At 49.8% G+C, this 16,235-nt stretch overlaps 1 protein-coding gene across 6 annotated transcripts in view; it reads right to left on the bottom strand.

The window, feature by feature from the left end:
• Positions 1-13,696, bottom strand: part of gcgra (glucagon receptor a) — a 93,870-nt gene extending 80,174 nt beyond the window's left edge. For 4 of the 6 annotated variants that reach the window (XM_072242143.1, XM_072242148.1, XM_072242142.1 and 1 more), the window contains exon 1: positions 13,419-13,696. The gene's annotated coding sequence lies outside the window, so the exon portion shown is untranslated. Of the gene's footprint in view, positions 1-12,286; positions 12,304-13,244; positions 13,295-13,418 lie in introns of those variants that run through there. The other 2 variants (XM_072242144.1, XM_072242145.1) reach the window with 2 other exon arrangements.
• Positions 13,697-16,235: the final 2,539 nt, after the last annotated feature.

Here is a 16,235-nt window from a genome sequence, read left to right as displayed (position 1 = left end):
TACCAGGGCTGGTGGTAGAGGAAGTTACACAAAGGACATTTCAGAATAAGAGGAAAGAAAACTGGAGGGTTATGTGGTGGGAAAAGTTGATATTGATCTTAGGGTAGGTTAAAGGGCCAGCACAACATTGCAGGCCGAAGGGTCTGAATTGTGCTGTAGTGTTCTATGTTCTATGTTCTATGTTCTGCAGCTACTGGAAATCCAAAGAACAGATACAAAATGCTGAAGGAACTCAGCAGGTCAAGTAGCATCGATGTGTGGATAGAAGCAGTTGACGTGACGGCTGAGGTTCTTCATCAAAATGTCAACTGTTTATTTCCCTCCATAGATGCTGCCTGACCTGCTGGGAGTGGGACAGAACTTGTATTTGAATCATCGAAGCAACATTTCAAACGGAGCAAATTTATCTTACAGCCACAACCCAGTTGAACAATTTATAATCCACCTTGTTCTTTTATTCTTTGCAAAGTAGGTGTAAGCAGCCCTAATCTGCCTGGATTCCTGCCACATTAATCTCACTGCAAATAGCTGCTGATGTGTCTCGTTTCTGCTGCCATCAGCTCTATAACGTCAAATCATAACACAGCGCTCTCATACACATCGCGTCAGCACCATGGAATCCCTTCAGATGGAGGTTCGCTCACCCGGTACGTACCCTCGGGGACACACACCGTGCTAACAGATCTGTTCACCCTCCCTCCCTCTCACACTCTACCATGGCTTGAGGACTGCAGCAGCTATCGCTGTTCCAACCAGCCGCAGAGAGCAGGATATAGAGCTGGAGATCTGGTGGTAATAGAGCATCCTTCACAAAATCGGCATGTTTCAAAGCGCCGTCAGGATGCGAGCAGCTAATTTAGAGGACAAAATATAGGAGCAGAATCAGGCCATTCGGCCCATTGGGTCTGCTCCGCCATTCCATCATTGCTGATTTACTATCCCTCTCAACTCCATTCTTCTCCCCCCTCCCTGTTACCCTTGATGCCTTGACTATCAACCTCCACTTTAAACATGCCCAATGACTTGGCCTCCACAGTTGTCTGTGGCAATGAATTCCACAGATTCACTATCTTCTGACTAAAGAAAAATTCCTCCTTATCTCCGTTCTAAAGGGACATCCCTCAATTCTGAGGTTGTTCCCTCTGGTCCTAGACTCTCACACTATAGGAAACTTTTGCCTGACAAGGTCCCACAAACAGCAGGTAATTAGGCGGGTGGAGCTGCAGGGGTAAACGTGGGCCAGTACTCCTGTTCTTCCCATACACCGTGCACCGAGACATCTACGTCAGTCTAGGAGATTTAGAAGGACAAAGGGTCAGACCAGCAAGGTACAATTTCAGCCAGAACAGGAGCTGAATGGCACAGCAAAAGGATGTTTTATTGCCATGTTCCGAGATACAGCGAAAAGCTTTTGTTTAGTGTGCTGTCCAGACAGATGATTTCAAATGTAAGGACATTGAGATAGTAAGAAGAAAACAAAATACAGAATATAGTCACAAGAGATTCTGCAGAAAACACTAGCATAAACATGGACAGTACAATACAGGCCATTCAGCCCACAATGTTGTGCCAACCTTTTAACCAACACTAAGATGAATCTAACGCTTCTCTCCTACATAGCCCTCCAGTTTTCTATCATCCATGTACCTGCTTAACAGACTCTTAAATGTCTCTCAGGTGTTTGTCTCTCCCATCACCCCCAGCAGTGCTTTCTGCACTCAGTGGCCATTTTATTAGGTACGCCTCTACACCTGTTCAACAATGCAAATATCCAATCCATCAATCATGTGGCAGCAACTCAACGGTTAAAAGCATGCGGACATGATCGAAAGGTTCAGTTGTTGTTCAGACCAAACATCAGAATGGGGAGCAAATATGATCTAAGTGACTTTGACTGTGGAATGATTGTTGGTGCCAGACAGGGTGGTTTGAGTATCTCAGAAACTGCTGACCTCCTGAGATTTTCACACACAGCAATCTCTAGAGTTTACAGAGAATGGTGCAAAAGACAAAAAGGCATCCAGTGAGCGGTGATTCTGTGGGCAAAAACGCCTTGTGAGTGAGTGAGGTCAGAGGAGAACGGCCGGACTGCTTCAGACTGACAGGGAGGCGACAGTAACTCAATTAGCCCCACGTTACAACAGTGGTGTGCGGAAGAGCTTCTCGAAGTGAATGGGCTACTGCAAGCAGAAGACCTTAGACATACACTGAGTGGCCAACAGGAGGTAGCCAATAAAGTGGTCACTCAGTGTAAGTACCTGCTGCTCTCTGTGCAAAATACCCACCTGTGACGTCCACCCTATACCTTCCTCCAATTACCTTAAAATTACGCCACCCTCCCCCCCAGATTAGCCAATACTGCCCTGGGGAAACATCTCTGCCTATGCATTCGATCTATGTCTCTCATCATCTTGTACACCTCCATCAAGTCACCTCTGCAGATGCTGGAATCTTGAGCAGCATGAACAAAATCTTACTTCCGGTGAGGGGGCAGCTTGCTCAGATGCAGTAGCTTCTATGGGGTCAACCACTGGCGTTACTGTCCCTTTTTAAACGTATTTTTGATGATTGTAAGACACTGCTGAGCATTAAGAACTTAATAAGTGCCGCAGGTCCACCCCAGCAGTGAGTTGCTCATTGTCAGAGAAAATGAAGGCGCTGGACGTGGTGCGGACCCTGAGGCTGCGACTGACAGGGGTCAGAAGAGTTGGTGCACAAAGGAGGTGTTGCAGTTTAACAGCGAGTGATTGTCCTAGTTGTTTTTTCTTGTGATCGCAAGACCCCAATGGATGTTGGTGGTGTGGAATGCTGCAAGTCCAATTCATTGGTTTATAGGCGAATGGCGGGGGCAGGTGATGGGGCTAGGGGGAATCTGTGTGGCCTCGGTTGTAGTGAGAAACGGACCTCCAGCCGCGGAGTCGACTGTTTGCAACTGCCCAGGGGGAGGAGCTGGAGTCGGGCACTTCACTGGGGGCAGTGTGGCGCGCCATCCACGCTGGTCAGTGCTGCCCCCAGTGTTCACTCAGCAGAAGACAGGTTGTATTGTGTTCAGTTGCAGATTGCTGCAATGTTCATGGACTCTGGGACTTGCACGATATTTTTGTGTGACTGTACTTTACTGCCTTGTGCTGTGTATGACTGTATTGCACCTTGGCCCCAGAGTAACGTGGTTTTTCACGGGTATCCTCGTACGGTTGAATGACAATTAAACTTGAACTTGAGTTGCTGGAGGAGCTCAGCAGGTCAGGCAGCATTCAAGGAGGAGAGTAACCAGACAATATTTTGGGCTGAGACCCTTCATCAGGATTCCAGCTGGGAGAAGGTATCCTTTCAAATCTCACAAATGGACGTAAAGAACACACCAGGGCACTGTGTGCAAGAAGAGCTGGGGATCCGATCCGCCAACATGACACGGTTGATTACCATGCTGTCTGCAGGATCTTGCCATACTGTAGTGCAGAATATAGTGTTGCACTGACAGAGAAAGTGGAGTGCCATGGGCAATGGACAGGAAAGGTTCAGAGGGATACGGCCCAAATACAGATAAATGGGTCCAACTTGGGTGGGCACCTTGGCCAGTGTGGACGAGAAGGGCCAAAAGGCCTACTTCTGTGCTGAAATCCTCCAAGACTTTATGACACCAGCAGGTAGACTGGGAGATCAAGAGCTCGTCCTTAGAGTATGAAAGTCTGATAACAGTGAAACAGAGGAGAAGATAAGAGGCATCGATTGAGTGGACAACCAGAGTCTTTTTCCCAGGGCAGAAATGGAGAGGGCACCATTTTAAGGTGATTGGATGAAAGTTTGGGGGGGGGATGTCAAAGAGCGTGGTGGGTGCATGGAATAACCTGCTGGGGTGGTGGGAGAGGCAGGAACATTAGGAGCATTTAAAATAATCTTAAATGGACACAAGGATGATAAAAACTGGAGGGTTATGCGGGAGAGAAGGGCCAGATTGATCCTAGAGTTGGTTAAAAGGTCAGCACAACATTGTGGGCCGAAGGGCCTGCCCCGTGCTGTAATGTTCTGTGCCTGAGAATGGCAGACCACAAATGTTAAATGTTTTTTCTATCTCCACAGATGCTGCCTGACTTGCCGAGTATTCGCAGCGTTTTCTGTTTTACTATCAAATTTCCAGCGTGTTTTTTCCACACACACATCTCCCAGATATCCGCAAAATTAAATAAACCACTTTTTCAAAAGTTTTCCCCTTCACCCCGGCAAGATCCATTTCATTTACAGCGTGTAATCTAACGTTACCGCACCGACATCAGACAAGTGTGACACCTCCTAACGGAAGGTCTCCGACCCCCTAACGTTACCCGGTCTCTCCCTCGACGGACGCTGCCTGGCCCGCTGAGTGTTTCCAGCGTTTTGTGTTTCCATTACACACCCAGCCTTCTGTCAGTCCCGTGTACATCCCACGAGGAGCCGGAGTTGGGGAGAATCTAGCGACAGGCCGGAACGAGCACTGAGACCATCAACTTCTCGGAAAGTAAGCGAGCGACGAGCGCGATGCGTTGTAAACATCCCCCTCTCCGCCGGTCTGAATGACCAGCTACATGCTGCCCACGGTGACGTGATTCTGGGGACCAGTGGCTGCTTTTCATCGAGGAAAGGAACCACGTAATTACCACGGGATTATTACCCAACCGGTAATCTCTTCCACCGCAAAGTTTTAATCCCTCATCAAAAGCCGCAGAGTGATTTGATCCGAAGCTATCAACCGAGCACATAGACTCAGGCAAACTGCCAACCAACTGCATTTGTGTAGTAGCATTAAAGATAATGAACCAGATTCATAGAACATAGCCCAGTTCAGGTCCCACGATATTGTGCCGATTTTTATTCTACTCTAAAATCGATCTAACCCTTCCCTCCTACATAGCCCTCCATTTTCCCATCATCTCTGCGCCTATCTAAGAGTTTCTAAAATGTCCCTAATAAATCTGCCTCTACCACCACCCCTGCAAGCATGTTCCACGCACCCACTACTCTGTGGGTGCAAAAGATCAATTTACTTACCTCTGGCATCTCCCCCCCCCACCACCCGCCCCCCCGCTAATCACCTTAAAATTATGGCCCCTTGTATTAGCCATTTCCGCCTGGGAAAATTCCACTCGATTTATGCCTCTTATCGTCTTAGACACATCTATCAAGTAACCTTTCATCCTCCTTCCGTCCAGCTCGCTCAACCGATCTTCATAAGACACGCTAAGGACATATAATGACTTTACTGGGGAAAGGCGTGCCGCCGAAGGAGGGCGAGACGCGTGCGGAGGTACTGGCATACGGTATGTGTTGGAGGCTTTCGATAGGGGTAGTCCCTGTGCCCCGGACCCCAGAAGCGGAAGGTGGGACGGCATTGGCGGAGCGGTTAAATCCCGAGGAGAAGAGCGGCTGGGAGACGTGGCGGGGTCCGAGGAGAAGAATGAGACAACCTACTTTAGATTTATACACAGAGATACGGCTAACCCGTATGCAGTACCCGCAGCTCAGTCCGGGCCAGGGTCCGGTAGCACAAAGACAGAATCAGAACTAAGCAGCACAGGAACAGACTGCTCCGCCTAACTCGTCCAACGAAGTCCCATTTTTCTGCGCATAACTTTCTAAAATTTTCTTTTCCCTATCTATGTATCTTTTAAACGCTGTAATTATAGCACCTCGTTCCATATGCCCACCGCCCAGAGAAACCCTTGTCCCTCAGGTCCCCATTCGAATTTATCCCCTCTCGCCTTAAACCCGTCTCCTCTAGGTTTAGGCTCTCCTACCCCGGGGAAAAGACTGTGACCGCCCAATTTATTCATGCCCCTCGTGGTTTTATAAAGATCACTCCTCGCCCTCCTTCGCTCCCAGTCCATCCGGCCTCTTCTTAAGTCATAAGGCCGTCAAAGATTCCGGGGAGAATGGCTTTGAGAGGGATAATAAATCAGCCATGATAGAATGGCGGAGCAGATTGGATGGGACGAATGGCCCGATTGTCTTATGGTTTTACAGGGCAGCCCGCACAGAGTGCAGCCCGATTCACCACCCAGATGAGGTGCCAAGCCGGGCTCGCCTCACTCACCGGCCTGGGCGTACCTGATAACCGCTCCCAGCTCACCAACTTTGGCTGGGGCGAGGGAAATCAGGTGACATCGCTAAACACGTCCGTAGCAGGATACCCTCCCAATCCCCAGCAGACGCTGATGGGGTGTGCACTGCTAATCGGTGGGTAGTACTGGGGACTATGTAAAAATCCCATAAGAGAGATGTTCCCAACGGACCTCGGCATCCAGTTGTAATAAAGATAGGGCGCCAAAAGGATAAATGGGTGGTATAGCGGCTAGCGCAACGCTATTGCAGTTCGGGGCGTCGGAGTTCGGAGTTCAATTCCGGTGCCATCTGTAAGGAGTTTGTACGTTCTCCCGGTGAACCGCATGAGTTTCCTCCCACGGTGCAAAGAAACGCAGGTTAGTAGGTCAATTAGGCATTGTAAATTGTCATGTGATTAGGCTAGTGTTAAATAAGTGGGTTGATGGGTGACGCGGCTCAGTGGGCTGGAAGAGCTTTGTGTGTGTGTGTGTGTGTGTGTGTGTGTGTGTGTGTGTGTGTGTGTAAGAAAAGATAGATAGATATAGGCCATGACGCTGACCATTTGTCACTGCATTTACTGGTTGTGCCTCTAATATAAACAACACCACTCTTCCCGCCACCCCTCCCTGCCCTCCACCACCACCGTCCTTTGAACGAGATGGAGCGGGAGGGCAGAGGTGGAATCGTGGCAAAACAAAGACCGGGCGGCGGTGACTCGCGACCGCCTCGGTTTAGGGAGTCGTGAGTGCGGCGACGTCAGAAGTGGCCCAAACACTGGGCCAGAGTGAGCCGCGGACTCATGCCCGCCGCAGTCCCAGGTGACCGGTTCCACAACGCCCGGGCCCCCAAAATCAAGCGCTGATCAACCGAATTATTGATCAAAAGATAAGGACTCTGCCTGCGAAGGTTGGAAGCAGGCGAGTGAATCTACAAGGTGAACAGCAGCGAGGACCGGCGAGCGAGGGGATTTTCCTAAGCCCAGTCCGGTACCACTCGTTAAGCGGAGCGATAGGAGAAAGATCTTATTTCCCTTCCTATCAAAAGTTCAAAGTTCAATGTAAAGTTGTTATGAAAGTATGTAAATATCACCATAAACACGAGAGATTCTGCAGACGCTGTCATTGCAAACCAACGCACACAAAATGCTGGAGGAACTCAGCAGGCCAGGCAGCGTCTCTGGAAATGAATAACCGGTCGACATATCGGGCCGAGACCCTTCTTCAGGACTGGCAAGGAAATGGGATGAAGCCAATTCAAAGTTAAAAACGCATTTTTTATCGAAGTAAATATATCATATACAATTTTGAGATTCGTCTTCTTACAGGCAGCCACAAAACAAAAGAAACACAATAGAACCCATTAAACACACACACACACACACACACACACACACACACACACACACCTAAACATAAGTTCGTTTTTCGCTCTCCGGCCCTGATCATATATACCACCTTGAGATTCATTTTCTTGCAGACATTTACAGTAGAAGAGAGAAACACAATAGTTTCAATGAAAAGCTACAGACAAACAGGGTAGGATGTGGTGACATATACATATGTTGATAATAAATTTACTTTGAACAAAGACTGTTGCGCCTCCAGGTTAACTCCCCTGTCATGGGGGGTTGGGGAGGGTTCGGATTCAGACCCCTCTCCAGAGACACGACCCAGGGCCGAGGAGCTAACACAGTTACCACCGGGACACGACCCCCCACCCCGGGCCGAGCTTGGCTCTCTGCGTCCTGACCAACATGTACACGGCACCCGAAACAGATGATCCACCCACCCACGTGGCCTGTTTGTGGGATCTTGCCGTGCATAGACTGACAGGAGAATTTCCAGCAGTGACAGCAACAGTGGCAGTGGTGCGTCCGAACGCGTCAGTTTCAGAAGCGCGTTGGTGAAATCCAAAATCTTAAAAGATTTGTATAAGCTACCCTCCTCTCTCGCAAACACAGAGGTCTGAGTCCGTCCTCCACGTACAGAACTGTGTAAAAGTCTTAAGCCCACGTGTATAGCTCGGATGCCTAAGGCTTTTGCACAGTGCTGTACTGGCGACGGATTTCAACATTTCAGAGAAATATGGTTAAGTACATGGACGGGAGGGATTGGAGGGTAGGATGCAGGTGCGGATCGATGGGACTAGGGTAGTTTAGCATGGACAACAGTACTATGCAGAAGTCTGAATTAGGGTGCGTAATACTTTTGCACAGTACTGTAGTAATTTTATGTATTGCGCTGTGCTGCTGCCGCAAAAATAAACAAATGTCCTGACATATGTGACCGATGAGAAACCGGATTCTGATATGGGTCTCTATTGTCGACTGAAAGTGGGAAGGGGGACAGGGAGAGGGGAACCGTGGTTGGGAGAATGGAAAGGAGCGGGAAGCAGCAGCGAAACATTCTGTAATGATCAATAACCCAATTGTTTGGAATCAAATCACCTTGCCTGAAGTCACACTGCCCCTGCACTCCTCCTCTGCCACCCGTCCCACACCTCTCCCGCGGCACCCCACACTCCCAACATTCTTTGGTCCGGCCGGATTAACAAACTCGCTCTCCACTTCACGTAGACAAATATACAGTACTGTGCGAAAGTCTTAAGCACCCAAGCTATGAAGGGGTCTCGGCCTGAAATGTTGAGTGTTGATTCATTTCCGTAGATGCTGTCTGACCTACGGAGCTCTTTCAGCACTTCATTTCTTTGAATTTCCAGCATCTGCAGAATGTCTGGTGTAGCTATACATCGCACCATTAAACTCTAGAGACTTGTGCGTGAAAATCCCAGGTGTTCAGCATGTCCTGAGATACTGAAACCACCAGGTCTGGCACCCAACGATCATTCCACGGTCAAAGTCACTTAGATCACATTTCTGATATTTGGTCTGAACTGAACCTCTTAACCATGCCTGCATGCTTTTATGCATTGAGTTTATGCCATGTGATTGCTTGATTAGAAATTTGCGCCCAATAAAGTGGGCACGGGGTGTATGTGAGACACTGTGGCAACGTTTTCCCTTGATGAAGCAGCGGAGAATATTTCAGCCCATCCGGACAGGACTCGGAGTGAAAGTTGCTGAATGCCAGTACCAACCAATTTCCCCCGGGATCAATAAAGTATAACGACTACTACTACTACTCCACAATGGAATTTCCCCAGCGCTTTCAAACGTACCCCTCCCCGCGTGTTAGGAGCGAGACCCCCACACCCCCCACCAACCCCAGCCTCACAACAGATAGAGAGAGACTTCCAAAGGACGATTAAAACAACCAAAATTAAGCAGTAGGTGAATTCATGAACACCACCTCGCTATTTTTGCAATCTTTTTGCACTACTGTTAATTATATACTTTAAATTATATACGTAGTAATTTATAGATTTTAATTATTACATATTTCAACGCGCTGCTGCCGCAAAACAACAAATTTCATGGCATCTGCCGGGGACACTAAACCTGATTCTGATACTGGACTGGTCGTATCTTGGGGGAAATTGGCCGCAAACAGGGGGTTGTGAGGGTGATGTGCGAGTGCGTGGAATTGCGGGAAACGCTTTGTGAGTCGGATAAGGTACCCGGCCTACGGAGCTATTCCGTAATTCATTAAGGTTTTCTACCTCGACGCTGTTTTTCTTCATAAATATTGATATATCTAATATCCAAACCCTACAATAAGAACTCGCTGACTGTATTAATCCTTTGGGATGAGACGGGTGCTATCCAAGTGCAGGCGGCAGTGAAAGACGGATTCGAGTCGACTTTCCGAAACTCCACAGGAGCTGGTTTGTGTGCTGCCCAAGGCTTATCAAAGTGTCTCACCGCCCATGCAGTTGTTTTCGAGAATGAACTTTGGACTTTGCCCTCTTCTCCCGTGTTTGCCCTGAACGCTGGTCCGTTCCCTCGTAGCGCATTACAAGATCGCAAGAAACAGCAGGAGTAGGCCATTCGGACTCTCGGTGGCGGCTGGTCTTTTAAATCTCACGCTATTTTGAACGCAAACTCAACATCTCTTGGTTGTTTTAACACCCAGAAGTCTATTGACCTCCCTTGAATATTCTCAGTGACCGAGCCTCTGCCTGGCACAGAATTCCAAAGGTCCACCATCTTCTGGGTGAGAAAGTTACCTCTCGCCCTATTTATAAATGGCCGACCCCTTACTTTCAGATTGTCCCCCGCGGAACCAATTTCCCCCGGGATCAATAAAGTATGACTATGATCTAGATCACCCTCTCCCCCCTCCAAGGAAAACATCATTCCTGCATCCACAGTGCTGTGCCCATACGAATTCTGTGATTCCATGACATCATCTCCCATTTTTCTAAATTTTAAAGAGCACGGGCTCTCTTCGCAAGCCCTGAGGTTAATCTTCTGAACATCTGCGACACTCCCTGTCCACACCTCTCCGTTGGTATAATACCTGACTTATACATAATGGTTCCGGTGCAGCGGCCCTCCCAGAGCCCAAAAGCAGGTTAATTGGTCATTGTAAAATTGTCCCCTGATGAGGTTAGGGTTAATTTGGTTTTGTCGGGGGTTGCTGGGGCAGCGAGGTTCTGAAGGCCGGAAGGCACTGCACGCTGTATCGCTAAATAAAAATTAAATCATCTCATCACCCGATATATCGTAATACACACCGACAGACGCACTGCCGGCGGTGGTGGCAGGGGCATTTAAGACACTCTTAGGGAGGTACGTGGATGATAGGCAAAAGGAGGATTATGTAGGAGGGAAGGGTTAAATTGATCTTAGAGTAGGTTAAAAGTCAGCACAACATCGTGGGCCGAAAGGCCTGTATTGAGCTGTATTGGTCAAAATTCTACTGTACATTCATACAATTGGCACTCACACGTAAATTACTCGTATTTATTCTATAACTTTCGGGCGTTTGGATATAATGACATTCAAGTCCCTCCGAGAATGAACACGGTAGAAATTTTTTAAACCGCTTTCTCATTTTATGTGTCAAGAGAAAGACTCATAATCTTATATCTCTCAGAACATGAGAGACCACTTGTAACACTTAAATCATCCAAGCTGGCTCTCAATCCCCTCCTACTCTTACGTTTCTCCCCGTACGCCCGCGTCCTCGCCTCCAGCCACCCTCCCACACCAGGAATACTGTATGTATTTTAACGCTAGCCAATTAACCCACCAGCGTGTCTTTGGGGATTTGGGAACAAACCGGTGCACGCGGAGGAAAGCCACGCAGACACTGGGTGAGCACGCAAACCCCATACGGACATCAGGGAGATCAGAACCGAGCCTGCGTCTCCGCCGTTGAGAGGCGGCGGCAGCGGCTCTATTGCGCGCCGCCGTAGTACCCAATTCATTCACCCGTATTCCTTCCCATCTTCAAATCCATTTGCCTGAGGTCAGCCTTCCTCTCCATCTCGTCATAACTCACTCTGCCGCCCAGACACACAGACACACACACACACACACACACACACACACACAAAATACCGGGGGAACTCCGCGGATCGGGCAGCATCTATGGTGGGGGATAAACAGTCGATGTTTCGGCTGAGACCCTACATCAGACCTGAGACTTGCATTTATATGTTGACACAAGACACTGCAGACGTCTGGGAGGATTGGACTATCTCCCATGGAAATACTAGATACCTGCTTGCTTTAAGTCGGCAGCGACCTGGGTTAACGGCGGGGGCGGAGTTGTAGTGCAGCCGTGAGGGTAACTCCTTACAGGGCCAGTGACGGGGGTTCAATTCCCGCCACGGTCTGCAAGGAGTTTGTACCCGCTCCCCGTGACCACATGGTTTCCTCCGGATACTTCGATTTCCTCCCACATTCCAATCACACGCGGATTAGGCAATACCTTGAACACAACACCTGTCGGCGGCCCCCAGCACATCCCCGACTGGGTCGGTCGTTGACGCAAATGATGCATTTCATTGCACGTTTTCAATAATCGTGTCAGAAGTAAAGTCAGTGGGGTGGGCTGGGCGGGGACGTCAGTTATTTTACCAAACTACACTCAGGTAAAGCTGACACTGGAAACAGCCAGAAATAAGGGGTGTCCGAGGAAGATTCCTGCAAGAAACTTAATGTCTCCGCCCCATCTGCCGAGTGTTACCAACAGTTTGCGTGAGGAATGTGATGGATCCGGTCTAATCCAAGGAGAGCAGTCCTAATGAAAGGTCTCGGCCCGGAACGTCGACTATTTATTCCTCCCCATCGTTGCTAACTGACCTGCCGCTTTGCTACAGCACTGTGTGTTACCGGTAATCCAACCAGGTCGGGGCTCACACACATTGCGCATTTCAGCTCGGAGCCGAGATCATTGGTTAGTAGTTGTGGCCGCACCAAAGACAATGAAAGAGAACATAAACAGGTCTCAATCGCGTCCTGGTGAAGGGGAATGCGGGCCCTCCCTAGCGGAGAACACCCCCACCCCAACACACGCACGCCGTTTCCGCTCGAACCGAAGTTGCACATTTGATGGAGAACCGCCGCACACAGACGCGTACCGTACAAGTTCAGCGCGCCTCTGACGCATGCAGTGACTCCCGAGCGGGTGCGCACCTGTTGCCCGGCCGGAGAGACGCGACCACAAGGAGAGCGCCGGGCCCGAGCTCCGCAAGGTAGGGAGTTGAGACTGCCGACCGAACACTTGCTCTACTCGTCCACGGCGCGATAAATCCCTCACATCTAAAGCCTCTGACTCATTGTTTACCAACGGCCCACAGAACGGTTCAAGTGTACCTGCACAGCCGGCACCTCGTCCCCATTCTGGCTTCCCTGGTTCAATATGACCCCATCAGAAGGAGTTGCCCTATCACACACACCATTTGTAATGTAGGAGAGAGAGCCTCAAACCCCTTCCGCCATTCAAGATAGTCTTCGGCCTTTCCCCGTACATTGTAAACACAAAATAATCCGCAGATACTGGGTCAAAGCAACACTCACAACACGCTGGAGGAACTCAGCAGGTCGGGCAGCATCAGTGGAAAAGATCGGTCGACGTTTCGGGCCGGAACCCTTCGTTTCGTCCTGATCTGCTGAGTTCCTCCAGCGTGTTGTGAGTGTTGCCCGTACATTGTTTCTGCCCCGCACTCCTCGGCAGCTGCAGTTCCCTAAACTCCTCAAAAAAACCAGATTTTAAATAAACACTGCTTCCTATTTCTGGCGGGGAGCTGTATATTCTTACCGCTGAGGGTAGACGCGCTCCCAGCTTCACCCCTGAACGCAAAGAAGCATACACTCAGCGGGTCAGGCAGAGCTACCTGCCGTTACCGTTTCCAGCCGCCCGGACTCATGAACCAACTGAAAGTGACTTTTCCCTCCCGGGATCTTGAAAACTTCAATTAAATCGCCACTTAACTGTTTGAGTTCCGGGGCACACGACTCCGGTCTGTGTGATCTTTGCACATAATTCAAGAGCTGCGTTCAGACGCCAATCCGGGAAATTTTCGGATTCCCAAAGCAACGCGGAGCGACTTCACCGGAGGAAGGCGGACTCAGAAGTTCGTGGTCGGTACACTCTCTCCTGGTCTACTGACTAATTTTTAAATGGGGAACTTCATCGAATAACCAACTAACCAGGACAGCGACTACTCTCCACCTGCACAGCATCTGCGAGCGTGGACAAGTTCTGTGTCTCGCCGAGGTCAGCGCTGCTCCCGAAAGTCCCCGCCCAACTCCCCGCCCATCTCACTCCATGTAACCCTCCCGTCGCTGGATCCCGTCACCCCCTGTTGCTCCCACGTGCCCGGTTCGCCCGCAGCTCCGCGCTGACCGGATCGGGGAAAGGCAGCTCCTCGCCTTTAGCCCACATACAGTGAACCCGGCGCCCGGGGGGGGGGGGGCGCAAGGGCTGCAGATGTGAGAATCTTGGAGCAACAAACAATCAGCTTAAGGAACTCAGCGGGTCGATCGAGGAAAGGAATCAGTAGAAACTACAAGGGAAGGGGCAATAAGAGAGGGTCGCACGGATCACTGCCCCCCTCCTCCCCCACCGTCCGATAAAGTTGGCTACTTGTTCCTTTCCTTCCACAGATGCCGATCGGCGCGCCGAGTTCCTGCGGCGGATGGTTGCTCTCGGTACAACCCCTCCTATTCTTGCAAATGCAGAGTGCCTCGCTTAGGATCTCCCGCCGATCTAAATGCTCCCCTTGTGCGAAGTGCACCGAGCAGTCGGTGAACGACCGCTCTCCCAGCGGAGGGAGCGCAACAACCCGGAGCTGCTCCAATTACCGGTGACTTGACTGACCCCTGGGATATCCTGATTCGTCCTGTCCCCGGGACACTCCCGACTCTGGTCCTGGCTCGCGGCAAACACCGACCGGCGCCACCCAGCGCGGGGGCACCGAGAGCGAAGAGCGCCCCCCGCCCCCCGCAGGCGCCGAGGGTGGCCCCGCCGGCAGAAGTCGGCAGCGAGCTCCCGAGAATGCCCGGAGCTACCCACTGACCCGAAGGCGAAGGAGAGTGACTGGATAGGGTTGTTTAGGGAGCCACCACCCGCGGGTGGCAGCTTTCAACCTAATCTTGTGCTCGGAACCCAAACAAGGCCACTCGTCCCATCAAGGCTGTCTACTCCTCTGCCGCAAGTCCTACGAATTCCCTTCCCACGGTTGTTTCCTCCGCCCGAGGCTCATGGAATACAATGTGTCACTCGAGAATATTCTGAGCACGAGGAGGCCAGTCAGCCCAGTAACTCTGTACTATCCCACTGCAAGAGCAATTCGGTTAGTCCCACTCTCCCACAGATCTGCAAGTTCGTTCGACGCTTCTGCAGTTCTTGGCAGCCCCAGGCGAATCCCCCTCCATCTCTACCCGGACAGGCCTGAACATTCGCTGTGTACAAAGATTTTCCACCCGTTAGTTTTGTTACTTTCATTTCTTGTCCCCAGTCTCGATTTCTCCGGACCCGTCTCTCTCTATATATCTGCTCTGTATACAGCCAATGCAAAATTTAAGTCCCTCTCTCAGATCTCACAAACTCGCCTATTTCCTGGAAAACGATCCCCGCTCCTCCAGCCCTTCCGCAGCACTAAACTCCTCCATCTCTAGAATCCTTTGCACCCTCTCTGAAAACGTTAAAACATCGGAGCAGAATTATCGAGTCTGCTCCGACAGTCAATCGTGGCTGATTTATTATCCTTTTCAATCCCATTCTCCCGCCTTCACCCCGCAATCTTTCATGCTCTAATAATCAAGAACCCGTCAACTTACTCTCTAAATATACCCGATGACTTGGCCTGCACAACCGCTGTGGCAATGAATTCCACAGATTCACGACCCTCCGGCCCTGGAGTTCGACATGTTCTGCGATCAGAGATGCTCTTCTGCACACCACAGTGGTAATGTGTGGTTACTATCGCCTTCCTGTCAGCTTGAACCAGTCTGGCCATTCTCCTCTGACCTCTCTCATTAACAAGGTATTTTCACTCCACAACTGGCGCTCACTGGATGTGTCTTTTTTTAAATTTCACCCCATTCTCTGTAAATTCTAGAGATTGTTGTGTGTGAAAATCCCAGGAGATCAGCAGTTTCTGAGATACTCAAACCACCCCGTCTGGCACCAACAATCATTCCACAGTCAAATTAAAAATCACATTTGTAATTTATTTCATTTAGCAATGTGATACAAGTAAGTGATCTAAGTGATCACATTACTTCCCCATGTTGATGTTTGGTCTGAACAATTACTGAACCTCTTGACCATGTCAGCATGCTTTTAATCATTGAGTGGCTGCAGCATGATTGGCTGATTAGATACTTGCTTTAATTAACAGTGCCATTGGGTGTCTGTCCCTGTTCATATTATATCCTGTGCTCTCTGGTTTCTATTGTATCTTTTAATTGTTTCTACCAAAATATAATGCGTCACATTTCTCCGGCATTGTTTTACCTGCACCTTGCTGCCCAATCCACCAGGTCCATTCCTGGTCCATTGACGGTCTGCTACACTTCTAGGTGTTGTCTCACTTGCAAATTTGGAAGCTCTACTATGGGGCACGTAAAATAGAAGCAGGTGTAGGCCACCAGCCCCCTCAAACCTGTCCTACCATGCACCTAAGCTGGTCTTCACCCCTCTTCTGCATCACTTTCCTGTGACCCTCAGTCCCTACATCCATCAGATACTGTGTGCAGTTTTGCTCACCTCTCTCCAGGAAAGACATCCATAGGATTGAAAGAG

This window comes from Mobula birostris, chromosome 24 (genome assembly GCF_030028105.1).
Source record: "Mobula birostris isolate sMobBir1 chromosome 24, sMobBir1.hap1, whole genome shotgun sequence".
NCBI classification, from domain to species: Eukaryota; Metazoa; Chordata; class Chondrichthyes; order Myliobatiformes; family Myliobatidae; genus Mobula; species Mobula birostris.
The sequence above is the reverse complement of the archived record's forward strand: the minus strand, read 5'-3'. Positions and strand labels throughout refer to the sequence as shown.